The sequence below is a fragment of the Lepus europaeus genome, chromosome 18 (genome assembly GCF_033115175.1).
Source record: "Lepus europaeus isolate LE1 chromosome 18, mLepTim1.pri, whole genome shotgun sequence".
NCBI lineage: Eukaryota > Metazoa > Chordata > Mammalia > Lagomorpha > Leporidae > Lepus > Lepus europaeus.
The window spans coordinates 75,985,912-76,012,795 of NC_084844.1; the positions used below are offsets into that span (position 1 = coordinate 75,985,912).

At 48.1% G+C, this 26,884-nt stretch overlaps 1 long non-coding RNA gene and 1 pseudogene across 1 annotated transcript; both read right to left on the minus strand.

The window, feature by feature from the left end:
• The window catches only part of LOC133747049 (adenomatous polyposis coli protein 2-like), an 834,579-nt pseudogene that overhangs the window by 322,179 nt on the left and 485,516 nt on the right, over window positions 1-26,884 (minus strand).
• On the minus strand, window positions 4,028-26,740 carry LOC133747341 (uncharacterized). The gene is made up of 3 exons (XR_009864314.1): window positions 26,618-26,740; window positions 7,110-7,240; window positions 4,028-4,973 (listed from the first exon to the last, which is right to left on the minus strand). It is a non-coding gene; the product is annotated as an uncharacterized LOC133747341 (long non-coding RNA).

Below are 26,884 nucleotides of genomic sequence, written 5' to 3' on the forward strand. Positions count from 1 at the left end.
TTAATTTAAAATTTATTTGAGAAATGCAGAGACACCCCACCACCACCCTTCCCACCTGCTGGTCCAGGCCCCCACCACCCCTCCCACCTGCTGGTCCGGGCCCCCAAATGCCCAAAACGGACGCCCTATCCCCTGAGGGCGGGGCGGGGCCTTCTGCTCTGGCCTTTCTAACCCCGGAGGGTGGGGCGGGGCGGGGCCGTCTGCTCTGGTCGCTCAATCCCGGGAGGGTGGGGCGGGGCCGCCTGTTCCGGCCACACCTGACCCCGCCCTCACCTCCCCCACCCAGGCAGGTGCTCCGCGACTACAACTGCCTGCAGGAGCTGCTGCAGCACCTGACCTCACTCAGCCTGACCATCGTGAGCAACGCGTTCGGCACGCTCTGGAACCTGTCGACCCGCTGCGCGCAGGACCAGGAGCTGCTGTGGGACCTGAGCGCCGTGGGCATGCTGCGCAACCTGGTGCACTCCAGGCACAAGATGATCGCCATGGGCAGCGCCACGGCCCTGCGCAACCTGCTGGCCCACCGGCCCGCCAAACATCAGGCGGCCGCCACGGCCGTGTCCCCCAGCACCTGCGTGCCCAGCCTCTACGTGTGCAAGCAGCAGGCGCCGGAGGCGGAGCTCGACGCCCAACATCTGGCGCAGGCGCTCAACCACCCGGAGAAGCAGGCCCTGCCCGGGGCCAGGCGGCAGTCAAGAAGCCGCTGCCGCCCCTGCCGCACCTGGACGGGCTGGCGGGGGACTACACCTCCGACTCGGTCTGCTTTGACGACGACGACGCGCCGTCCCTAGCCGCCGCCACCGCCACCGCCGAGCCCACCAGCCCGGCCGTGCTCTCCCTCTTCCTGGGCAGCCCCTTCCCGCAGGGCCAGGCGCTGGCCCGCACCCCGCCAGCCCCCCGCGGCGAGGCTGCCTTGGCGGCCAAAGCCAAGCTGGCGCTGGCAATGGCGCGGATCCACTGTCTGGTGGAGGACATCTTGGCCTTGCACACCTTGTCTGATGACAGCTTCAGCCTCAGCTCCAGGGACCACGGGCAGGAGGCGCCGAGGGAGGGCCAGGCGCAGTCCTGCTCGCCCTGGGGCGGCCCCAAGGGTGGCCGGCAGGAAGCAGGGGGCTGGGTGCACGCCCTGCTCTGGCTCAAGGCGGCCCATGCCAGCCTGTCCAACGACAGCCTCAACAGCGGCAGCACCAACGATGGCTACTGCCCGCGGGAGCACAAGCGGCCCTGCCCGCTGGCCGCGCTGGCCGAGCACCGTGAGGAGCTCCTGGGTGGGCAGCCGCGGCCCGCTCGGCGCTCGGCCCGATCTCGACCTGAGGGGCAGCCAGGCCTAGGGCCCACCCGGGACGCCGCCGGCGCCGACGCCCGCGTGGGCACCATCAAGCTGTCGCCCACCTATCAGCCCGTGCTGCCGCTGGAGTCCGCGGGCAGGGCAGGCGCCCCCCCCCCCCCCCCCCGGCGGCCCCAAGGCGCCCCCCGCGGCCCGGAAGCAGGCCTGGCTGCTGGCAGAGGGCCTGAGCCAGGTGGCTGAGAAGCTGGGGGCCGCCAGGCCGGCCGCGGCCAGCAGGGCGCTGCAGAGGCTGGTGGCGCAGTAGGGGCCCCTCCCGCTGTCCCTCTGCAGCTCGCTGTCCTTGGTCGGACGCCCGGGCCCCAGCGAGGCCAGAGACCTGGACAGTGACTCCTCCCTCCAGGGCCTGGAGGAGGCCGGCCCCGAAGAGGCGGAGCTTGACGGGGCGTGGCGTGGGCCGGGGGCCACCTCCCTACCCGTCGCCATCCCGGCGCCCCGGCGGGGCCGCGGTCTGGGCCTGGGCGTGGAGGACGTCACGCCGTCCAACTCTTCTGAGAACTGTGTGCAGGAGATACCGCTGGTGCTGAGCCGCTGCAGCTCCGTGAGCTCCCTGGGCAGCTTCCAGAGCCTGTCCATCGCCAGCTTCATCCCCAGCGGCCCTTGCAGTGGGCTGGGCAGCGGCACAGTGAGCCCCAGCGAGCTGCCCGACAGTCCCGGGCAAACCATGCTGCCCAGCCGCAGCAAGACGCCGCAGGCCGCGCGGCCCGGCCAGCCCGAGAGCAGCCAGTTCAGCCTGCGGTGGGAGAGCTACGTGAAGCGCTTCCTGGACATCGTCCACTGCCGCGAGCGCTGCCGCCTGCCATCCGAGCTGGACGCTGGCAGCGTCCGCTTCACCGTGGAGAAGCCGGACGAGAACTTCTCCTGCGCCTCCAGCCTCAGCCCGCTCGCCCTGCAGGAGCACTAGGTGCAGCAGGACAGGGAGCTGCGGCTGCTGCCGCCCTCCTGCCCAGACTGCGGCGTCTGTGGTGGTGGCGGTGGTGCTGGGCAACGCCGGTGAGAAGAAGCCGCCGGACGCCAAGAGGGGCCGGCGCCCGCAGGCTCCGGGACCCGCATGGCCGCGGACCAGGAGGTGGAGCTGCTGCGCGAGTGCCTGGTGGCGGTCGTGCCCGCGCGGCACCGCAAGGTGGCCTTGGCGCAGGTGCCCGGCCGCCGGGCGCTGCCCGTCCCGGTCTACATTCTGGTGCCCACCCCGGCCCGGGAGGACGACTCGGCCGAGGGCACGCTGGTCAACTTCTCCAGCGCCGCGCCACTCAGCCACTAGACTGCAAGGGCCCCCCCAAGGAGCAGCCCCGGGGCCCGCAGGACAGGGGCCGGCCCCGCGCCCCTGGGGGCCCCCAGAAGCCACGCGCTGCTCAGAAGGTAGTGGCGGACAGTGATCTACGTGCCCAGCCCGGCCACCCGGCCCCACCCCAAAGCTGTCCCTGGCCCCCGCGCCACACCGAGGTAGGCGGCGGAGACCCCCAGCTTGGCACAGCCAGCAGCCGCAGGCAAGGCGCCAGCGCCCGGGAAGCAGAGCTCTCTGAGCCTGCACAGGCCAGGCAAGATCTCCGAGCTGGCGGCGGTGAGCCACCCCCGCCCTCAGGAGCGCCACACCCCCCTGCTCCTCTGTCCAACACCCCTTCTTCAAGCTCCTCCCAGACCTCGCCCGCCTCTCAGCCTCTGCCCAGGAAGTCGCCCCCGCCACCCCAGCTGCAGGGTCTCTGCCCGGCCCGGCAGCCCCGCGCGTGCCAAGCACAAGACCTAGAAGTCGCCTGTCCAGATCCCGTTCAAGCAGAGGCCGGCCAAGCGCGGGGCGCCGCCGCTGGCCAGACCTGCCCCAGAGCCGAGCCCCAGAGGCCGCGAGGGGGTGGCGGGGGCGCGTGGGGCCGACTGGGCCTGGTGCGTGGGGCCTCCGCCCGCTCCAGCGGCAGCGAGTCCTCGGACCGCTCAACTGACCTTCATCAAGAAGTCGCCTGGCTTACTGCCTTGCCGGCGCATGGAGCTGTCCTCCGCCGCCGCCTCCGTCGCCTCCGCCTCCGCCTCCACCTCCCAGGGCGCGTCGCCCCGCCGCGGACGGCCGGCGCTCCCCGCCATCTTCCTCTGTTCTTTGCGCTGCGACGAGCTGAGGGCGGCCCCCTGGCAGCAGCCGACCCGGCCAGGGTCCGGTCCCGGCCCCAGCACGTGCGCGCTCTGGCGCAGCAGCTCCAAGAGCCCGTCGCGCCTTCCAGTGCGCACGCCCCCCGCGCTACCCCTCTTCAAGCGCTACTCCTCCCAGCCCCACATCAGCATGGCCCAGCCACTGCCCAGGGTGGTCGCGCCAGGCACGATGTGGCGGCGCATCCGGGATGAGGCGTCTCGCACATCCCGCGCAGCACCCTGCCCTCCTCGGCCCTGCTGCTCCGGGGCCCCCCCGCCGCCGCGGAAGACCTGCGATGCTGCAGTGCAGATGGAAGAGGTGGCCCAGCCCAAGACCAACACAAGCACGTCCCCGAGCCTGGGGAACCCGGAGCAGCCCCGGCCCCAACTGGCGCCCCGGCCGCCCTCCTGGGCAGCGAAGTGGATGAGCCAGTCCCGGCCAAGGGCCCTGCCCCCGCGCCCTTTGCCCAAGAGGGCTTGGGTATCGCCTTGGGGGGCTTCCCTGCCAGCCTGCATGGCCACTGAGGATCAGCGGCCACTTGGCAGCCTTCCCTCCACCCACCCTCCTGTTCCTCACGCCGCCCTGCAGCATCTGTCCCATGTGTACATAGCGCGCCACCCACCAGCACCCCATGTAAAGCCGCCGCCTGGCGGAAGGACCACATCCCCTGCATCAGTGTTGCACAACTTTAAAAAACAGAGCTGTCCAGTTGCCTCTGCTGCATGAGTGGGGCAGATGCGGGCCTCCCACGCCGGCCACGAGCAGGGAGGCCAGCGGTCCCTACTGGCCCAGGAAGACTGTCCCACTGGGACATCTCTGTCCGGCTCCGTCCTTGGCTGTGGCCCAGACTCTGTCAGGTCTGACAGTGCCCAGTGGGCTGGGGGGTCTCTGCCCTGTCTGAGCGGCTGTGGCTGGGGTCTCTGAAGCTCAGGCAGTGGAAGAGAAACTCCTGTGGCCCTGGGGCTCAGTCCTGCCCCCCAGGATGCAGGGACACCCTCCCAGGGACAGAGGCCCTGCCAGCCCGTGGACGCTCGGCTGTCCCCCACATCAGCCTCTCCCGCAGTGATGAAGGGGAGGCTCCTGCCCAGGAGTGGCAGCATGAGGCCTGCGGGGCCCCGCCAGGGCTGCCGGCTCCTCCTCTCAGCCAGGGAGTGGTGCGCTGATCCAGCGCCAGGCAAGGGAGCAGAGTGGCCCCGTGAGATGGGCAGAGTCCGCTGGGGGGAGGTGGTCTCAGGCGCCCATACAGGGTCCAGCCTGTGCCGGGGGCGGGGAAGGGCACAGGTCAGCCAGAGGAGGTAGCGGCAGAGGCGTCGGGCAGCACTAAGCGCATCACGTGGCCAACGTCCACTTCCAGCTTGGCGCCGGCTCACTGCAGGCCCTGGCACTGCTGCCTCAGCCCCTCACCTGCCCACTGCAGCCATGTGTTGGCGGCCACTTAGGCCTGGCTCTGCTGGTACAGCCGCTCCCTCTGGGCCTCGGGGTCCTCACTCCTCCTGGGGTCTCCTGGGGGGTCTGGGACAGCATGAGGGAGCATCAGTCACAAGGGAGCCCCCAAGACCAGAGCCACTCAGCAGGAGGGAGCCAAGCCTGGGGACACAGGCACCTGCATACCCCACCCCTGCACAGCACAAGCCCACCCCGGTGGCCTAGGCGCCCCATAGTCACTCTCGGGGGCCCACATGTGACCTGGCACCTCACACGCCAGCCGGAACACACCAGTCTCAATAGCGGGGTCCCTGCCGCCCACCCAGAGCTCTAGGTCCCCAGATCCCCATCTCTCACATTGTTCTAGAAATGCTCTCCTCCACAATGATGGAAACAGCAGGGCCCACACCAAGGCCACCGGCAGCTGCTCTCCCTGGCAGCCAGCAGGAAGCCGGATGGGACACAGAGCAGCCTGGATCAGAGGCGGAGGCTTTGCCCACCACACGACAGCCATGGCCCCTCTAAGAGCCCCGTCCCCAAGGAGGGCCAGGGCCAAAGGGAGGCCTGAGAGATGGACAGGGCCCACTGGGGGTGGGGAGCTGGCCCTGGGTACCTATATAGCCCAGCTGGCACCCAGGCCTGGAAGAAGGGGCCCAGGTCAGCCCGAGGCAGTGGAATGCAATTTGTTTTTTTGCAAAATGGGCTGTGGCACTTCCTAGGCAGATTCACCTGGAGCGATACTGCATGGGGGGTTGAGGGGAAGCATGGCCGTGACCCTCAGAAGCAGCAATGGGATGGCAGTGTGCTGACACACGTGGTCCACGATCCCCACACACACGTGGTTCACGATCCACACACACATGTGGTCCACGACCTCCCATGCAGTCTAGGGCCAGAACAGCAGCAGGAAGCAGGCAGCCTGGTGCCACCTGGTCAGCGAACACATTTTGCTGAAATGAGGGAGTGGGTCCACTCCTGTGGCATTACAGCCACCAGCTCCTCCCTGGCCAAGGCTGGGAACCTGGCCTCGAACCCTGGCCTGATGCCTGCTCACTACAGGTGACTCACAACAGACAAAAGGCAGCCGGCGACTGAAAGGCTGCTCAGCACAGGCTCTGCCAGGCGCCCTGTCCCACAGAACCTCCAGCTGATGGCAGCAGTCTGTGGCGATGCCAAGAAGCCCTGAGTCACACAGAGCCTGGCACGGAATGTGGTAGTATGGCTGGGGTTGTTTAATTCATCTGACAGTAGAGATAGAGATAGAGATAGAGATAGAGATAGAGATAGAGATAGAGATAGAGATAGAGATAGAGAGAGAGATAGAGCGAGAGCGAGAGAGCGAGAGAGAGAGAGAGAGAGGGAGGGAAGAGGAAGGAAGGGAGGGAGGAAGGGAGAGATGGAGGGAGGGAGGGAGGGAGGGAGAGATCCTCTATTTGTGGTTCACTCCCCAAATGGCCACATCAGCCGGGGCTGAGCCAGGCCAGAGCCAGGTGCTCCCTCTGGATCCTACGCGGGCACAGGGCCCCAGTATAACTTAATTCTAAAAAGTAGGCTCCTGGGGCCAGCACTGTGGCGTAACAGTAAAGCTGCCGCCTGCGACTCTGGCATCCCATAGGGGCGCCAGTTTGAGTCCCGGCTGCTCTACTTCTGATCCAGCTCTTTGCTGTGCCCTGGGAGAGCAGTGGAGGATGCCCCACGTGCTTGGGCCCCTGCATCTGCGTGGGAGACCCAGATGGAGCTCCTGGCTCCTGGTCAGCCCAGCTCTGGCCGCTGCAGCCATTTGGGGAATAAACCAGCGGACGGATCTCCCTCTGTCTCTGATGTCTTTTTGAAAAAATAAAGAGAAAGAAGAGTAGGTTCCCATAGAATCCTCAGGCCTTGGTCCAAGGGGCCTGTCCAGGGAGGGTGGGTGCGGCGTTCTAGGTCCGTCTGGGCCCAGGGCTCAGTATAGCTGAGCACCTCACAGAGACCACAGAATCCACCCCGATCCTGCATGTGGAACCCTGTCCTTGCACACCCCACTTAGCTCCACCCCGGCCAGGCCGGAGACCCCTGCGACCCCCACCACAGCCCCTGTCCCGCGGCATGCTCCCCCTCCGTTAATGGGGCCAACGCCTTCCTCAGCCCCATGCCCATGCAGCATGGGACACATGGTCCTGCCCCAGCCACCATTCCTGGGGCCTCGGGGCCGCCTCCTGCCCTGCCCCGGCCTGAGCCCCCTACCTTCCGGGGCCAGCGCGGTGAAGACAAGGTCTTGGCCTGTGCCCCGCGCATGTCCTCCAGGAACTGCTCCACCGTGGGCGGCGCTGGGCTCATGGGCAGCACCACGAACTTCTTGGCCTTGGATCTCATGCCTGCAGGTGGCAGATGAGGCCGTCACAAGGCATGTCCCCATCGCGGCCACTGCCCGGTGAGGCCGTGCGCATCTGGAGAGCCCGCCTTGCCCTGACCGCAAGGGGTCACGGGGAGCCAGGCTGCGACCCTGCCCCGGCCTCCTGGTCCCTGCGAACCACAGTAGCCAGCCCACGACTCATGGGGACTGCAAAGTATTATTATAATAAATGAAATGATATAGGGAAACATAATAGATCGATCACAAGCAAGAGATAAAAAATACAAGAGTTGTCAAGATTCCCAAAACAGCCATCCAAATAGGTGAAAAATGCAAAAAGACAATCACATGACTATTTAGATTACATGTTGAAAATATTTAATAAAATTCAGCATCTAATGAAAAAAAAACTTACTCTCAGTGAAAACAAACAGAAAGTAACTTCTTCAATCTGATCAAGATTAAAACAAAGTTACAAAAACCAACACAACTAATACAGAATCATTGAAAGCTTTTCCCTGGATGTAAGCCTACACCCAGATGCCACCACTATTTCTTTTCAACTTTCTGTTGTAAGGGTAATCAGGGAAATAAAATGCCAAAAAATGTGTAAAGTTCAATTTATAAAGAATGAAATTGTGTATATATATATATATATATATATATACATACACACACAAAGAATTATATAGGATGACACATAAGTAGCTAGATAATTTATAAAATCTATTAATAAATACAACTGATACATAAATTTAACAATATTACTGGAAAGATTAATGCATAAAATCCACTAATTACTAAGTACCAGCAAGAAACAAACAGAAAATAATATTAAAGGGCAAGAGGCAGACTAGAAAACAAATATCTAGGAGAGATGAAAAAAAGAATTGAATTTGTAATATCTGTAAACATTCTTAATATTAAAAACCCCACATAGAAATGAGTCAGCAATATGAAGAAAATGAAAAAGACCAAAGCCAATAAATAGCCAATAGTCTCTTAACTCACCCTAAGCAGGTTACTGCAGCCTCCAGGTGGGATTCTCCCAGGAAGACCCGTGGGGAGGCAGGAGGGTCCCAGCAGGTGGCAGGATCCCACTGGTGAAAGGGTGCAGCCTGGAGGGGGCCCTTGGCCCCTGAACCCAGGCCTCCCCTCTCTCCCTATCTGGAGTGGCCTGGAGTTCCTGTCCCTGCTGTAAAGATGCTGATTTGGTTTGTTTTCTGGGTCCTGTGTGCTGACGGCTATGTGAGCTGTCCAATCAGGCACGGTGATGTCACTGCCACATAATCACACTGGATTGTGACACCATAGAGTTCCAAATTCCTGGAGGAGAGAGGTCCAAGGAGGGGTCTCTGCCGCTGGGACACTCAGGAGCTAGTGCGGCATCTGCTGTTCTCTGACCTTTTCCACCACAACACAGCCCATCTTGGACACCTGGGAATGGTAAGTGTGTGGGGCCAGGTGTCCAGAGTGGGGGAAGGGGAAGCTGGTGGTACCTGATCACAGGATGCGGGGCTCCCAGATGGCATCTCTGGAACCTTGGGCCAGCTCAGTTTAATGGCTGGGGGGGCTCTCACAGGACACATCAAGACTGGTGACCCCTGCCGCTTGGACCACATGGCCAAACACAAAAAACTCATGAGGATTGAAGTAAAGCTACCACCTGCACTGCCAGCATCCCATATGGGCACAGGTTTAAGTCCCAGCTCCTCCACTTCCAATCCAGCTCTCTGCTGTGGCCTGGGAAAGCAGAAGATGGTCAAAATCCTTGGGCCCCTGCACCCATGTAGGAAGACCTGGAGGAAGCTACTGGCTCCTGGCCTCAGATTGGTGCAGCTCTGGCCATTGCAGCCAATTGGGGAATGAACCAGCAGATGGAAGACCTCTCTCTCTCTCTCTCTCTCTGTCTCTCTCTCTCTGCCTCTCCTCTCTGTGTGTAACTGTGATTTTCAAATAAATAAATAAATCTTAAAAAAAAAGTTCCATTAACCTGAAGGTCATGTGAGAAACAGGAGACCCTGGGACTCCACTGGACACACCCTGGTCCTTGAGCCCATCTCCTTGAAATAAGCACTGGTGCTAAACAAATAAAATAAATAAATAAATAACTGTTATCAAAATTTGCTTTCTGTATTCCTTTCCATGCTGAAAAACTTCAAAATTAAATGACATGATACAAGAAATTGTTTAGAATTCAAGAGCTTTATTAATATAAGTTTGTTATAAATGAGAATACAGTATATGCTTTCAATACATAGGGAGGGGCCAGCACTGTGGCATAGCAGGAAAAGCTGCCAACTGTAGTGCCCGGCATCCCATATGGGTGCCGGTTCAAGTCCCAGCTGCTCCCCTTCCAATCCAGTTCTCTGCTATGGCCTGGGAAGGCAGTAGAAAATGGCTCAGGTGCTTGGACCTCTGTACCCACGTGGGAGACCTGGAAGAAGCTCTTGGCTTCGGATCAGTGCAGCTCTGGCCATTATGGCCATCTGGGGAGAGAACCAGTGGATTGGAAGACCTCTCTCTGTAACTCTGCCTTTCAAATAAATAAAGATTTTAAAAAATACATAGGGAAAAATACATTTTTGGAATAATGATTCCCAAGAAAAACACTTGTGAAAAAGGTTTCTTTTTCCAAACATGGAAACATCATGACTTCAGAGAAAATATCTATAGACTCAAAATGATTGCATTGGGAGTTATGACTATTGATTATAAATGGAATTTTATCAAAGTACAGAATTTAAAGGGAGGGCACATGTTCAAGGTCCAACACAGAAGAGAGGTGGGGAGCTATAGGAAGTTCAGCAGGCTAAGGTCTATAGTGGCCTTATGCAATGGGGATGTTTATAAGGGGGAAAGGAGACTGCAAAAGTCACTTTAAATATGTTTATAAGCAAAAGTCTTTATCCCATATCATGTGAAAAGAAGAAATGTGACCAACTGGCAATTTTTCAGGAAACCTGATCTTGAGTTAAGGGAGATTAGTGATATTTTTTCCCTGATGAGAAAATGAAATGTTCAGAAAATTCTGAAAAGCTCTTTAAAAAAAAGAGATTTATTCCTTTATTTGAAAGGCAGAGTTAGAGGGGAGAGAGCAAAAAGAGGAGGAAGAAAGGGAGATAAAGAGCAAGAGAGATAGAGAAGCAAAAACCTCCATCCACTTGTTCACTCCCCAAATGGCTGCAACAGCCGGGACTGGGCCAGGCTAAAGCCAGTAGCCAGCAGCTTCTTCTGGGTTTCCCATGTGGGTAGAAGAGGCCCAAGAAGAATTGGACCATCTTCCACTGCTTTCCCAGGAGCACTAGCAGAGAGCTGGATGGGAAGTGGAGCAGCTGGGATTCAAACTGGTGTCCGTGTGGAATGCTGGCACTGCATGTGGTGACTTAACTTTCTATGCTACAGTGCCAGCCCCTTGAGCAAGTCTTAATGTCCACTTGCTAACACTGGTCCTTTACTGTGCTAGGTAAAATTAAATAACACTTATAGGTCATTTTCTACTAAAATGTGAGAAAGTTAATATGTACATGCTTTCAATGCATAGGAAGGGGCCAGCACTATGACATAGCAGGTAAAGCTGCCAACTGCAGTGCCAGCATCCCATATGGGTGTCGGTTCAACTCCCAGCTGCTCACTATATTTAAAATGTTACAAACACACTGGAAAGTCTAATGAAATTTAAAGTTACATTTTCTTGATATTAATATGAAGATATTATATCAGTATATATTCTAACAATATGAAACATTCAGTGATCTACAGCAAGATATACATAATTAGGTCATGTGTTTGTGAGGTGTTCACTTGGGCTAGACTCAGCTTATATATCTGGAATTCATCTGGATGGCAGCTAACCTAGGATGGCCTCAGCTTTCCTGACTAGGGCACCTTGGCTCTACATCTGGCTCCATACAAACAGACTCCAAAGCAGAATACAGGCATGACTTTTAGACTATAGAAGGCTTGCTCAGGCATATGGTTATGGCCGTGATAAAAGATCAAGAGCCTGGATGGAGATGTACATGATTTTCCAAATCTCTTCTTCTGTCTGACCTGCACACATCTCACTGTACAAACCAGGAAATGTGGCTGGTATCTAGAGAGGAGTGGGAAGCCACAAGAATGCTCTGTGGCAGCAGATGTGAGTAAAGGAGAGCTGAAGAACTGGAGCCATTACACGCAGTCAATATGCTGCTCACCTGAATTTTCTGATTAGTGACTAACATGTTCCATTAAGGAAGTAAACAAAATGTATTATTATTTATTTATGAATATTTATTTTCTTTTTGTAAAAAATTGTAATACAAAGTAATTGCAGACCAAAGTCCTATCAAATAAATAATGATTCCCATATTCAAATTTTCAGTAAATTATAAGAAATAGATTTATATTCTAAACACTTCTTTTTAAAGTTTATTTGACAGATAGTGAGAGAGAGAGACAGAGAAAGGTCTTTCTTCCATTGGTTCACCCCTGAAAAGGCTGCCACAGCTGGCGCTGTGCTAATCTGAAGCCAGGAGCCAGGTGCTTCTCCTGGTCTCCCATGTGGGTGCAGGCGCCCAAGCACTTGGGCCATCCTCCACTGCTTCCCCGGGCCACAGCAGAGAGCTGGACTGGAAGAGGAGCAACCAGGACCAGAACCCGGTGCCCATATAGGATGCTGGTGCCACAGATGGAGGATTAACCAAGTGACCCACGGCACCAGCCATGACACAGCTCTTAAAATAACCAAGGTTCAAAATACAACAATATTGAGTGCTAGTAAAACTAGATTTATCTGGAGAAAATCTCCTCAAGGTCATGGAAGTGAATTTCTCCTCCTTTGAGGGTTTATTATGCTTAGTGACTGGTTTTCAAAGAATAGAGTAGTGAAAGAATGAGAAAGCACACATCCTATGGTGAAGAACCTGACAACCAATACAATGGCCTGGGGATCATGGTTGACATCACAAATGATATGATAGTCATGTCAGTAGCATTTACCATTGATTTGATATGATAAAAATGACACTTCACTACTGTGGCCTTTTTCCCAAAAATACAGAATTGAGGTCCAGCAATAAAAACAAAACTGAAATTAATTTATAGGCATTTCATAATCTCAAGTAGAGTCCTAAGACACAAGAGTAGAAATAAAATTACAAAAGCTGTAAAAGGCCACCTGTCATTATTGATTCTAAACTTGTGGGGCCAGTGCTGTGGCACAGCTGGTTAACACACTGGCCTGAAGCACTGGCATCCCATATAGATGCTGGTTTGAGACCTGGCTGCTCCACTTCCAATCCAGCTCTCCACCATGGCCTGGGAAAGCAGTAGAAGATGGTCCAAGTCCTTGGGCCCCTGTAACTGTGTGGGAGACCTAGAAAAAGCTCCTGGCTCCTGGCTTCAAATCAGCACAGCTCTGGCAGTTGCAGCCATTTGGGGAGTGAATCATCAGATGGAAGACCTTGCCCCTGCCTCTCTCTGTCTACATCTCCTCTCTCTGTGTAACTATAAAAAATTATAAAAAAATAAATGTTTAGAGGAAAACTGTTGGCAGGAAACTGGGGACATATTTAAACCCAGAGCACATTGTCTTCTATTAATGTATATTTATTTTAAAATTATTTATTTGAAAGGCAGAGTGACAGAATGGAGAATGAGAGAGAATGAGCAAGAACTATCATCCACTTGATCACTCTCCCAAATGCCTGCAACAACCAGGACTGGGCCTGTCTGAATCCCGGGGTCCAGTACTTCATCTGATCTTCCCACATGAGTGTCAACAATCCAACTACTTCATCCATCACTTTCTGTCTCCAGAATACACATTAGCAGAAAGCCGGATCATAAGCACAGGTGGGACTTGACGCCAGGCACTCGAAGATAGTTTGCAGATATTCCTAGTGATGACTTTACCTGCTATACCACAACACCTGTCCCTAGAACGCAATGCATTTGAATGAGACATTAAATAAAGCATCAGAATGAGGACTTTAATATTTAAGATTTTAAATTATTGGAGGCCAGTGTTGTGGCACAGTGGGTTAAGTGAACATCTGCAGCACCAGTATCCCATATGGACACCACTTTAAGTCCCAGTTGTTCTACTTTAAAAAAAGATTTATTTAGTTATTTTTGATAGGCAGAGTTACAGAGAGGCAGAGGCAGAGAGAGAGAGAGAAGTCTTCCATCTGCTGGTTCACTCCCCAAATGGTCACAATGGCCAGAACTGGGCTGATCTGAAGCCAGAAGCCAGGAGCCAGGAGTTTCTTCTGGGTCTCCCATATGGGTGCAGGGGCCCAAGGACTTGGGCCATCTTCTACTGCTTTCTCAGGCCATAGCCAAGAGCTGGATTGGAAGTGGAGCAGCTGGGACTTGAACTGGCAGCAATATGGGATGTGGGCACCACAGAGGCTTAGTCTACACCACCAGGCTTTACCTGCTACACCAGCAGGCCCCTGCTCCACTTCTGATCCAACTCCCTGCTAATGTGCCTGAAAAAGCCAGTGGAGGATGGCCCAAGTGCTTGGGCCCCTGAACCCATGTGGGAGACCTAGAAGATGCTCCTGGCTCCTGGCTTTGGCCTGGCCTAGCCCTAGCCAATGCAGACATTTGGGGAGTGAATCAACAGATGCCAAGATCTTTCTCTCTCTCTATCTCTCTCTATAATTATACATAAATAATAATGAATAAATAAAATAAATCTTAAAAAAATTTTCAATTGTTCTGTCCCAACCCTAAATGGTATACTTATGTTACATGGAATATCATCTTTTTTAACCAACATTCTTATTTTTTAAGTATTTGTTTACTTGACAGAATGAGAGAGAGAAAGAGATCTTTGTTCCATTTGCTGATTCACTCCAAAAATGTCCACAGGACTGGGGCTGGACCAGGCTGAAGCCAGGAGCCAGGAATTCCTACCTGGTCTCTCATGTGAGTGGCAGGGGCCCAGGTATTGGGCCATCATCTGTTGCTTTCCCAGGCACATTAGCAGGGAGCTGGATCAGGAACAGAATAGCTGAGACTTGAACTGGCATTCTGACTTGGGATTCTGGCATTACAGATAGCAGCTTAGCTCCCTGTCCACACACAGCTCCAATATTCTTCTCACATACCAATGTTCCTACTCCAAAACCAATTAAAACCTGCCTTGAAGTTTGTGGGCATCACATCTGTTTTACTTTTTATTTTAGTCACTGCACAGCACTTCATATGATGACTTTATACTTTCCAAAGTTCATTTAATCATTTTATTTACCTGAAAAGCAGACACCAACAGAGAGAAAGTTAAACAGAGATCTTCCATCTACTGGTCTATTTCCCTAATGCCAGCCAAACCTGAGGCAGGGTAAGGCCAAGCAAGAAACCCAGGTCAATCCAGGTCTCACCTGTGGGTAGCAGGGACCTAAATATTGTTGTCATCATCTGCTGCTTCTTAGAATGCACATTGACAGAAAGGTGAAGTCAGAAGAAGGTCAGGAACTGAAATTCAGACACATCGACATTGGATCAGGCATCCAAAGTAGCATCTTATCTGGTGGCCCAAAGATGTGCCCCTTACACATTTTTTCCTTGATTCATTTTATATTTTGTACTACTGTACTAATTTTATCCATATGTATCATTATTGACATTGCATTCCCATAAAATTCTAATATTCAGTGAAAATGGTATACTATTCAGAAAAAATCAAATTTTCTAGGTTATACAAAATTTAACAAAATTTGATTTGTCATTTTCTATTTCTGGAAATGTACTTGTTCATAATAATATCACTTGTATATTGACTATAGCTTTTAAGATATTTAGCTACAAATACAGGGTTTTACATTTTATGGTACTTTTAATATGAGCAATGGATCTGTCAGTGGCATTAGTCTCTGCTCATTGATTCAACTTCTATAGTCACACACAACACCAGCCTTGGTGGCATCTTTTTTAAAAAGTTGTTCATGTATATCAGAACCTCTGAACATGAGCTGCAAACTGGAGCTTTATTTGTATTCAAAATGAAAATATTATTTCTAAAGACTTTTATTACTTGTATCTACACAAAGTCAAATTCTATACTATTAATCCTAACACTGTGTCTTAAAATTCTATTAGGTCCTAGGAAATTTTTTTAAAAAATAAAAGGAAGAAATTTCCTTAAATACATGTCTATCAAATCATCCTATGTTAGCAAGTTTCTTTATGTTGGATTCAATTCACAGGTAACAATATCTTGATTATAATATACTTTCTAAAATATACTTAAACATAATACCTGAATATTTTCAAGGAAATCAAATCATTACAAAGGAATAGTTAGGTATAAGGTTGAATGTTATATTCAGATCAAGAAGCCTACACAAAAATTTAATTTGGGGGCTGATACTGTGGTGTAGGCTAAGCCTCCATCTGTGGCACCCGCATCCCATATGGGTGACAGTTCATGTCCCAGGTGCTCCTATTCCAATCCAGCTTTCTGCCACGGCCTGAGAAAGCAGTGGAAGATGACCCAAGTGCTTGGACCCCTGCACCCACATAGGAGACGCAGAAGAAGCTCTTGGCTCCTGGCTTTGGATCGGCCCAGCTCCAGTTATTGTGCCATTTGAAGACCTTTTTCTCTGTCTCTCCTTCTGTCTGTGATTCTGTCTCTCAAATAAATAAATAAACCTAAAAAACTAATTCTTCAATTTGATGATGAAATAATATATTTGCACTACAAAAGGAGGTTATTCACTGAGAAAAATATCTTAGCAACGTAAACTAAATTTTCTAGGAACTTGCTTTTCATATAAACTATGAAAGATAAAATACTAAAATGTAATTATATTAATCTGTGTGGTCCCAAATCTTTAGATGACTTTATGCTTTTATTTTTCTTCTTTTCTAGACAAGTTAGATAGATTGTACTTGATTAATCACCCTCCAGATGTTCTTACAAAAGAGTTCCTCTTGGGAGAAAGCTATAGGCATAAAATTAAAGAATGCATGCAATTTCCTTTTTGAAGTTTGAGTTAGGATGCTAAGTTTTATAGTGAAGAATTGGTTTATTATTCTGTAGGAGGATCTTGGATGCCTTGAAATAGCAGTAGTTAATAAGCACAAGCCAGGCCCTCTTGTTTACTTCTTTCTAAAAAAAATTGTATTTAAAAAGCAGAGTTACAAAGAGTGAGGGATATATACATACATATATTTACATATACATACATACACACAAACGCACGTGTGAGCAAAGAGAGAGCAAGAATCTTCCATTTGCAGGTTCATTCCACAAATGGACACAAAGATCAGGACTGTTCTAGGCTGAAGTCAGGAACCCAAAATTCCATTTGGGTCTCCCGTGTGTGGCAGGGGATCAAGTACTTGGGCCATCTTGTACTGCCTTGACAGTTGCATTAGCAGAGAGCTAGATTGGAAGTGGGCCATCTGGAACAGAAACTGGTGCTCATATGGGAGGCTGGCATTGTAAGTGGTGGCTTAACCTGCTGCACTACAATGCTGGACCCAATCTAGGACCTCTTAAAGCAAATAATTTAAGAAATAGAGCAAGCAAGCTCTATCTTTCCTTTTTCTCTCTCCCCCTCATCCCACTAGCTGCTAACCTAGCTTTGATGCTTAAAGTTGGAAAAATGTAACTTGTGACTGTACACTGGAAGCGGTTTTAATTGCATTACCTATAAAATATGATGAAATCTTTTATAATACAGCTGGCCATTGGCCCAGATATTTCTTGACTTTCATGAAATGCACACCATGAAACCAGTAAGTATACCAAACTTCCTCAGTAAGTATCCTCTGTCTTACCTCCAGCATAACCCTGATCCTATGTCAGTTCTCACTGGAACAAGGTTAGGCTGATTCTGTAAGACCCCTTAAGCAGGCGTCCCACAAACCGGACCCCAGAAACACAGACTCCACTCCAACCGATGCAATAGCAAGAGGAAGTTTATTTCATTTGCAAATGGGCCATCTCAATAGCACCCTCTAGTGTAGTGCAGAGAGAGCGGGCCCGAACATCAGCTTTACAAGGTATTTAAAGCTTAAAACCACAGCATTAGCATACTTAGTTATGTTACAATCCTATTGGGCAAGATAAAAGTTGTGTTACAATTTTATTGGATATGTTAATGGTTACTAGGTAAGGGGCTTGGGATGGGGGTGGTAACAGGCTGTAGGAGCCTCGAGGTTTTTCTTATCAGCTTAAGCAAGCAAGGACGAGGGTGGTAGTAAAACCTTGGTATGTCACAACAGGATAAGGGGTTGCAGGGCGGGGGCGGCAGTAAGACCTTGGTAGGTCACAAGATAAGGGTTGGGGACTTTCCGTCCTTCCCTGTTCTCTAAAGATATCACATTTTTGCAAGCTTAGCCAACTCATACAGAAGCAAGAGAATGTGGTTAGCCTTAGTTTCTCCATTTTGTCTCTCGGTTAGCCCTTTCAATCTACTTACACATTTATCTTGATATCTGCAACACCAAATAAAAATAATTTTGAATTCTATTTTCCAACATTCTTTCTTCTCCACCTCCAACTAAACTGCTTTCCTGTGTATTCATTTTCTATAACTAAAATAGCAAATATCTACAGACTTGGTGTGTTAGAGCAGCACTAATTTACATTCTGATATTCTGTACGTCAGAAGTCTATCAGGCTAAAATGCAGGGCATATTCCATTCTGGAGGCTCCATAAGTCCATTCATTTTTTGCTCACTGGGTCTTTGGCAGAATTCATTCTCTTGTGGTAGGACCAAAGTCCTTGTTTTCTCTCTGGCTATAAGTGGAGTTCTGTCCCCAGCTTCTAGAGAGCACTACATTCCATGGATCATGGGCCTCTGTATTCAAAGGAAGCAACAGAGAATTACAGAATCCTGCCACATATCCCAGGCCAATCCTTTTGTGTGCCCGTTCTCTGTTTACAAGTCAAATGTTTGATCAGATCCACATGGGTAATGCAAGATTATTTCTCTATTTCAAGGTTTATATCCTCAATCTAATTCACAATTTAAAATTTCCTTTTGGAAAGATAATGATTTAGTCCCAGGTTTTTAGGGTTAGGGAAAGGGGCCATTGCTTGGGTTTTCAGTGCTGTATCCTCAAATACAGGTCTGCTTTTCCTCACCGGGGTTTTTGAAACTTTTCACTTTTGTTCTTTTCAATGCTCTCTGTATTGTAAGGGTCTCTTCCTGCAAAGTGGACAATTTACCAAGTCAATAGGCAGGAGCTGATATTCTTTCCGCCAGGAAGCAGTTATTCATTGTCTCACAAATGGCCCCTTCTGTAGGAAATGCATCAACCCTAATTACAGGCAATCTCAGACTACAATGTAACAAGTGGACATTGCACAAACTGTGGTGAAATCATGCAATCAAAATTGCACACAGCAGGATCCTTCAGTAGACATTAATTTGTACAACATATTTCAGTATCTGTGAATTCAGAACTACTCAAACTCCCTAGTTTTCTAGGCCTGAAGTTTCTAAGGCAAGAGAAGAGACACTGGAATTTTTTCTTCCTCTGAATGGTGCAGCAATGTGCAGCTTGGGCATATCAGAAAACGACTTGAAGCATTCGGTAGATGGTGTTGGTGCAATCAAATGAACACTTAGGGTTCAAAGTCTGAGGGGCTGCAAGGTGGAGTCAACAAAATGTGGAGATGAAAATAGGGTGTCCCCAGAGGCAGATTCTCTACCTCTGACATATGCAATTGTTCTGTTTTCAAGATATTTCTTTTTTTAAGATTTATTTTTATTTATTTGAAAGAGTTACACAGAGAGAGAATGACAGGCAGAGAGAGAGAGAGAGAGAGAGAGAGGTCTTCCATCTACTGGTTCATTCCCCAGTTGGCCGCTTGGGCCAGAGCTGCACTGAACCGAAGCAAGGAGCCAGAAGTTTTTCAAGGTCTCCCACAGGGGTGTAGGGGCCCAAAGACTTGGGCCATCTTCTACTGTTTTCCCAGGTCATAGCAGAGAGCTGGATCAGAAGTGGAGCTGCCAGGACATGAACTGGTGCCCATATAGGATGCTGGCACTGCAGGTGGTGGCTTTACCTGTTACATCATCACGCCAGCCCCCAAGGTATTTCTTAAAATCAGACACCCAGCTGCAAGTCACTGACTTTAAGTGCTTTAGAAATACTTTGCAGTTTTGCTCCAGAAATTCAAATTTTCTTCTGATCTTTCAGAAATTCTTTCCTCCATTGCTTATGGCTATGCTGCATGCCATCTGCCCTCTCCTCATTCAGGTAGCTGCCCACCTGCTCTATGCTGTGGGCACAGGCAGAGTCTGCAGCCAGCCAACCAGTGGAAAGGGTGTGTGAGGCACTGGCCACTGAGCTGGTGGGGTCATGAGTGATTTGCTTCCCAACAATGAGAATCTGCATCAGTGGTGTGTGCTCCCAATCACCAGCAGCAGTGTGATCCACCAGCCTTGCCCAGAGGAATTCCCAGTCACCTGATTTAGTGATGCCCTGGTCCTCACCACCCCTCTCTGCTCATGCCTTGCCCTGGGTTAGGGGACTGTGCTGCATGAGGGGTCTACCCGAAAGGCTTAGTGTCAGTTCTGAACAAGAGTGTTATAGACAACCAGCCCAGTCTGTGGGAGGGAGACAACTAGTTCCTATACTTCGACTCACAGCCAGCTTACAAAAAGGATGTAGGTATAACTTGCTTTCTAATGAAGATAAAATTGGGAAGGCATTTTGCTTAGCAGTTAAGATGTCATTTTAGGGGGACATTGCTGTAGTTTAGTAGGTTAAGCCTCCACCTGCAGCACTGGCACACATATGGGTGTCAGTTCATGTCCTGACTGCTCCTCTTCTGATCCAGCTATTTGCTTAAGACCTGGAAAAGTAGTGGAAGATGACAAAAGGGTTTGGGTGCCTGCATCCATATGGGAGACCTGAAAAAAGCTCCTGGCTCCTGGCATTGGATTGGCCCAGTTCTGGCCATTGCTGCCATTTGGAGAATAAACCATAGGGTGGAAGACGTCTCTCTCTCTTTGCCTCCTAAATAAAGGAATAAAACTTTTTTTAAAAAAAGATGTCATTTGGGAACACAGTGTCCCATGTTTGAGTACTTGGGTCTACATCTTGGCTTTGGATGCTTACTCCACCCTCCTGCCAGCACAGACACTGAGAGGCAGTGCTCACTGCTCAGCTAGTAGGATTCCCCACTCATGTGGGAGCCTTGCATTGAGTTCCAGCTCCTAGCTTTAAGCTGACTCAGATCTACATTGTTGGTGTTTGAGAAGAGAACCAACAAATGGGAGCTCTGCTGCTGTCTCTCCCTCTCAAATAATTTTTTAAATGTTCTTCTCATTGTAAAACAAGACAACATTGAAAACAAGAATATTGAAAGTTTCAAGAAAATCTACTATTCTATCACACAATTAACATTATGGGCATTTACTTCTACACATTAAATGATGGTCAGTATAAATTATTGCCCTACACTTTTTATAGACTCTATATTCAAAGCATATCCTCAAACTAATTCAATTAATTTCAAGGATTTATTAAATGCTAGACTACATTAAATTTATGGATGAATTTTATCAAGCAATTGTCTAATGTAAATGATTACCATATGTTTGCTCTCTTGGGAATCATTGTGAATATTTTGGCATCGATATAATTTTGTCTAAATTTTCTTTATGAAAAAATATCTGGACTAGATAAATTGAATTGTATTTCATGGTTTTGTTACCTAATGAAAATTGCCTTAATTGAGGTTTATAATTATTTATTAACACTAATGTTATGTGTTTATCAAATACAGTTATATTAAGATACATTTGGGGTTGGCGCTGTGGCATAGTGGGTAAAGCTGCAGCCTGGCAGTGCCAGCACCCCAAATGGATGCCGGTTCAAGTCTTGGCTGCTCCATTTCTGAGTCAGCTCTCTGCTATGTCCTGGGAAAGCAGTGGAAGATGGCCCAAGTCCATGGGCCCCAGAACCCACACAGGGGACTCACAAGAAGCTCCTAGCTCCTGGCTTTGGTTCGGCACAGCTCTAGTCATTGTGGCCAGTAAGGGAATGAACCAGCAGATGGAAGATCTCTCTCTCTCTTTCTGCCTTTTCTTCTCTCTCTGTGTAACTCTGACATTCAAATAAATAAATAAATCTTTTAAAAAAGATACATTTGTTTGCAAGCAATATGTGACATCAATACAACTGCTTAAATTTTCTCATACAACTAGCTTAATTTGGGGGCCTGAATTATGGCTGATTGGTTCTGTAGTATAATGATATCTTTGAACCCAACTATTTTCTCCTTCTATATGAATTTCAGTGTTTATGTTACTAGAATTCTTAAAAAAAATCACATAACTTTTTAGGCATCATCTAAACATCACGATCTCCAAAGAGCAAAAATTACTACAAACTATGATTTTCTAGAATGATCTGTTTGGATAATGCTACAATTTTATTGTAGCTTTAAATGGAGCACACACACATTTACACACACACCATACACACATTCACAAATGCACATACACAATCAGCGAGTCTCCAATGCATTTACCAAAGTGCATCAATGTACTAGTTTAAGATTACTGCCAGAGAATAGTCCCTTTATTTAAATACCAATTTACCCTAGTGATTTAGTTTTGACCAAAAATGATACAGTTTAGTTACTCTTTTGAAAAAGATGCAGGTGCCATCACAAAGCACAAATGAGTGAATAAGTTGCACTATCTAGAGAATTAGATAAGAAATGGCTCACTCATCAAATTAAACAGAACTGAATCTAATTTGAGTAAGTATGTCAAGCAAAATATGAAGTTTTAAAAAAGGAATAGATATAATTTCAAATAAATTTTGAGTTGTATCTAAATGTGGACACTACAACATTAAGCATAAAATCACAGATATTTAAATACCTTTAGTTAGGAAAGTGCAAATACATAATAACAATAATTGCTAACATTTATGTTATGCCAGGTGATATTTCCAGCATTTTATGTTTCCAGAAAAATGGAGATAGCTCCTGTTATCTTAATTTTAAGGACAATGGAACTGAGGCATGAAGAGGTAAGTATCTGGTTTGCCCAAGGATATATAATCATGAAGTGGCAAAGCCTTAGACTTGGCATGATCTGAATGAAAGCCATTTTTTTTTTTTTTTACAAATTCAATGTTTGGTCTATTTCATATACCCACTAAAGGGATTTACTATCAAATGATACTTTCTGATAAACTCTATGTAAATTGCAGATGAGTATTGCTCCAAACCAAATACTTGGGGTCAGCATTATGGCGTAGCAGGTAAAGCCATCATCTTTAAATTTAGCAAAGATATGCTTGTTATATGAATGTACTTTGTGTAATTCTTCTTGTCAGTGTATACACTTTAGAAGTTGATTACAGGGGCCAGAGCTGTGGCACAGCAGGCTAAAGCCCCAGCCTGTGGTGCTGGCATCCCATATGGGTGCTGGTTCAAGTCCTGATTGCTCCACTTCTGATATGGCTCCCTGCTAATGCACCTGGGAAAGCATCAGAGGATGGCTCATGTTCTTGGTCCCCTGAACCCATGTGGGAGAGCTGAAAGAAGCTCCTGGCTCCTGGCTTCAGATCAGCTCAGCTCTGGTTGTTGCAGCCAATTGGGAAGTGAACCAGTGGATGGAAGACCTTTCTCTCTATCTCTGCCTCACTATGTAACTCTTTCTTTCAAATAAATAAAAATGAATCTTTAAAAAAAAGAAATTTATTACATTAGGCAACACATATAAACTTGTATTTTAGAAAGCTTGTCCTTTAGAAAAATTTTAGACCTACAGAGCTAAAAAAAATGTGGTACAAATGTGAACTTTTGAATAAAAAATATTTTTCATGAATGCATGGTGTTACAAAACACAATAATACATCACTGAGAACCAAAAATAAATTGGACTATCTCATTCTGTGATTTGAAATTTAGGGACAAAACATCCTTTACTTTTCTTGCAAAGAATGTAAATAGTGTTGTGATATCAAATTCATTCTAAGTTTAGATACCCCATGGGCAAGTTTGATCTAATGAAAACAAAGCTGTTGGATCATTTACCTCATAGATTCTGCTACCTTTAAAATAACATATCTGTAATAATACATTAAGAAGAAAACATATTTATGCTTAAAAATACAAGTTCAACTATTACAAACTGTTCAGCAAAATTTAAAATTGTATGTTTTAAACATTCTAAAATGGAACATTTTCCTTTGCTTTCCAAAAAAATGTGATACACTTTAACATCTTGAGAATAAGAACTGAGAGTGTATAAAGTGAAATATATTTTAAGGAGAGAATTTAAAATGTTCATTTTTAAAGCAACAAAAACAGCTTTCACTTCTTGGTTTGCATTTTAAATTTGTATATATACACACACACACACACACATTTTTTGCCATCCTGACTGGTTACGGCAAATTACCACATACCAGAATCAATTGCTTCCCAACCATTTACAATTTCTTCACTTCAAAGAAAAATACTTGACTGTGTCTCTTGAGGAAACAAGTAAATATAATACTTTGGCATCATTTTTACAAAACTGAAATCTGTAAGAACACAGACACCACTGCAGAAATATTCTCTAAGAATGTACTCATGCATATTGTTCTTACAATGGATTCAAGCCCATGTCATATGAGAGCAACTCCTTGCTCAATATTCACAATATTCACATTCTTCTAAATACCCCTTTAACATAATGGCCATAGTTGGACAACAATTTGTGTATGCTGACTTTCCTAGTCTTCCTGTTTTTTTGGGACAGAGTATCTTTTTTGAATTTAGGCTGACAAGTGATACAACCCCCTCCACAAAGTAAGATGCCTAAACATTAGAGCACTGCTCCTGACACCAGCTCACTTCTTCCTCTATATGGGGTTTATGAATGACTTACATGAATGGAAATATTGGAAAGAGTAAATGAGCTACCAAACCACTCCCCCTCTTTTTCTGTATTTAGGATTTTTCTAGGATGCCTACAAGAGAACATGAGTCCTTGTCTGCCCTCTTTCATACTGTAAATTTAGCAAAAAAAAAAAAAAACAAAACAAACAAACAAAAAACTGTGCTCTGTAAGTGGCTAGGTAAGGATGCAAGGTAATGTACTAGGGGCAATGGACGGGAGTCTTTGTTGCTAAGCACCAAGACTAACAACTCTGTGGGCTAGGAAGCTTACATTTTGACTTCCTTCCATGTCTAGCTTGAATTATTCAGAATACAAAGAAAGTAGGAATGTAAGTTATGAACACACTTCACTGTCACAAGTTTTATGATACTCATCAGTTTGTAATCAGGAATGACTTAAAATTTAACCCAAAATACCACAGTAAACTATGGTGGATTCATCAACATCTACACTTATAATTAACATCCACATCTCTAATTTTATCTATGAATGATCTGACAATAATTATTATCTGGGATGGATAATTAACAACTCCTTTTACAATTTTCATAATGCACCAAAAAAGTGAACTTTGAAACCCTTGGGAATTGGATAAGATAAATATGTCTGTATTTGATGAGCCCAGGCTGAGAAAGAACTTGTAAGTGCAATACCAGTCACAATACCTACCAAAAAGTTAAATACCTTGGAACAAATTTAATTAAGAATGTGAAAGATCTCCACAATGAAAATTATAAAACATTAAAGGAAGAAATAGAATAATGCAAAAAAGTGGGAAAATATTTCATGTTTGTGCACAGGAAAATCAATATCAAAATGTTCATACTACCCAAAACGATTTATAGATTCAATGAGATCTCAATCAAAACTCCAAGAACATTCTTCTCAGATCTAGAAAAAAGAATGCTAAAATTTGTATAGGAACACAAGAGGCCCCCCCCCCAAATAGCTAAAGTAATGTTAAACAAGAAAAAATTGGAGGTATCAGAATACCAGATTTCAAGACACACTACAGGGCAGTTACATATGAAACAGCCTGGGACTGGAACCAATGTATACCAATGAAACAAAATATAAACCAAAGAAATTAATCCATGCAGGTACAATCAACATCTTTGACAAACGAGCTAAAATCAATCCCTGGAGAAAGGACAGTCTCTTCAACAAAGAGTGTTGGGAAAATTGGATCTCTATATGATATGCAGACGTATGTAGCAAGACCTGTACTTCCACCCCATACAAAAATCAATTCACAACTGATCATGAATCTAAATCTATGACCTAATTAAAGAAATTACTAGAGGAAAACATTGGGAAAACTCTGCAAGACATTGGCATAGGAAAGACTTCTTGGAAAAGACCTCAGAAGCACAGGCAATGAAAGCAGATATAGACAAAGGGATTACATCAAACTAGGAAGCTTTTTTGCTGCAAAGGAAACACTCAGCAGAGTGAAGAGTGGTAGAAAATATTTGCAAACTATATAACTGATAAAGGGTTAATATGTGATGATTAAAGATTTCAAGAGACTCAACTGCAACAAAATAATGCAGTTAAGAAATGGGCAAAGGACATGAACAGAATTTTTTTTTTTGACAGGTAGAGTGGATAGTGAGAGAGAGAGAGACAGAGAGAAATATCTTCCTTTTTGCCGTTGGTTCACCCTCCAATGGCCGCTGCGGCCGGTGCATAGTGCTGATCCGAAGCCAGGAGCCAGGTGCTTCTCCTGGTCTCCCATGCGGGTACAGGGCCCAAGCACTTGGGCCATCCTCCACTGCCTTCCCGGGCCATAGCAGAGAGTTGGCCTGGAAGAGGGGCAACTGGGATAGAATCCGGTGCCTCAACTGGGACTAGAACCCGGTGTGCCGGCACTGCAGGCTGAGGATTAGCCTGTTAAGCCATGGCGCCGGCCCATGAACAGAAATTTTTCAAAGGATGCAATCAATACAAATGGCCTATAGACACATGAAAATATGCTAAGGGTAATGAGATGACTGGGTAAAATATCATGACCGGGGCATCCCATGTGGGAGCCGGTTCGAATCCCAGCTGCTCTGCTTCCGATCCAGCTCTCTGCTATGCCCTGGGAAAGCAGTGGAAGATGCCCAAGCCCTTGGACCCCTGCACCCGCATGGGGGACAGGGAAGCAGCTCCTGGCTCCTGGTTTCATATCTGTGCAGCTCTGGCCGTTGCAGCCAACTGGGGAGTGAAGCAGCAGATGGAAGCCTTCTCTCTCTCGCTCTCCTGCTCTCTATCGCTCTCGCTCTCTCGCTCTCTAACTCTGCCTTTCAATCTTTTTTTTTTTTTTTAAATGTCATTGCTAACAGCAAGAAACACACAGGAAATATTAAAAAGACGAAAGACAGACTAGAAAACACGTATCTACAAGAGAAATGGACCAAGAGGATTAACCACGCAATATCTTTAAACAACGTTCAAAGGAACATCACAGAAACTTCCCACAAGAGAAATCGTTCCGGATGTGAAGAAACAAAGACCAGAAGTCGATGATCCGCAGTTGGCGGGGACTCACCTGGAGCGGCTTCTGCAGCTCACGGCGAACTCTGGAGGTCCCGAGAGCCCCGAGGAACATGGAGGCCACAGCGACCCCACCGGCCTCAGACCCCAAACCCGGCCTGCACTCCCGTCGCCTGGCAACAACCTCCCCACGCCCACTGTGCCAGCGAGCGTGCTGATTGGCTACGGCTTTTGTGACACACCTCACGCCCATTGGCTTTGCAGCTGTCCAATCAGGGGCCCTGGTGAGGGTGGCGGACAACTTCCTCATCTCGCGAGATCC